This window comes from Monopterus albus, unplaced genomic scaffold, assembly GCF_001952655.1.
Source record: "Monopterus albus unplaced genomic scaffold, M_albus_1.0 scaffold70.1, whole genome shotgun sequence".
NCBI classification, from domain to species: domain Eukaryota; kingdom Metazoa; phylum Chordata; class Actinopteri; order Synbranchiformes; family Synbranchidae; genus Monopterus; species Monopterus albus.
In genome coordinates, this window is record NW_018127950.1 from 661,792 (window position 1) to 663,147 (window position 1,356).

The window sequence follows — 1,356 nt, forward strand, 5'->3', positions numbered from 1 at the left end:
AATCAGCACTGTTTTGAAGTTGCCTGGACTGCTTCGTCTCTCAGAGTTAATAGTGAAAAGAACGGGGGTCCAACACATTCATTCATTTATTCAGACAACTCTCAGATGACTGGTCTGTGGTCCCGGATCAACAAATGGTGCCGTAATCCTGTGCCTGGTTGAGCTGTAAATTTAACATTCGATCCTTAATTGGCTGGGATCCGAGATGGAAGAGTGACTTCCTGGGCCCTTGTCGAGCTGTGCTGCGTTGTCACACATCAACTGGTCGACCACAAACAAGGTAGTCAGGATAAACCTTTGTTATACATAAAAGCCTGCACATTGAACTTGTACCAAATTTTGTTGATGTGTGGACTGCCCACTCTCAACGCATTAAAATGGATTCAAAAACAGTAAGGATAATAAAACACATTTGGTTTTGGAATGATGTGCTGATCTGTTCACTGACACACGTAGCAGTTAACAAGCACATATTCTCACTTTGAGGGATAGAGAATGAGTGCCGTTGATTACAGAATTTGATACCAATAAGGAAAGTAAAATTCATGTTTTATGAGTGAAACTCCGCTACCTCGCAGCAGGTTGTCTCTCCAAAAGTCTGATTTCTTTTGATTTGCCTCCGGTTGGAGCACAGGCAGGGAGTCATCTTGACTGAACAAGATGGTCTGCTAATTGATGGTCCGACACAACAGGGGGGATGGTTTCCTATAGCCGGTGATGCTTTTCAGGCTCCTTCACATAGAGGAGGGGTCGTTGGCTGAAACCTGAGCTTTCAGCTTTTCAGAGTAGCTCCTATTTGCTGCTCTGATCTCCCTTGTCAGTATGTTCCTTGCCAGAGTAGGCTAATCGAAAGGAAGAATATAGCCTATATATTTCAGTTTTTTTTTTACTGCAGGACCTTGCTCATATTGTTCTCAGTTTTTGCATTTTTACCTTTTACATTTACTTTATGTGATAGTTTGAGTTTTTTTCCGGATACAACAACAAATCACTTCATTACATAGTCATTTTATAAGGATAAGGATAATCACCTTTATTGGCCAAGCATGTTACACACAGAACCGATGGCAGCCATCTGCAGTGCCACCTCAACCAATAGCTTTAACCATCGGGGGTAATGGTGGGGTTCAGTGTCTTGCCTAAGGACACTTTGACACGTGGACTGCTGGCACCGAGATTCAAACCTTCGAATGCCTTCTCCAGATCCACAAAACACATGTGGACTGGTTCGGCAACTCCCATGAACCCTCCCTGAAGAGGGTATAGAGCCGGTGTTCCACGGCCAGGACGAAAACCGCATTGTTCCTCCTGAATCCGAGGTTCGACTATCAATCGAATTCTCCTCTCCAGTACCTT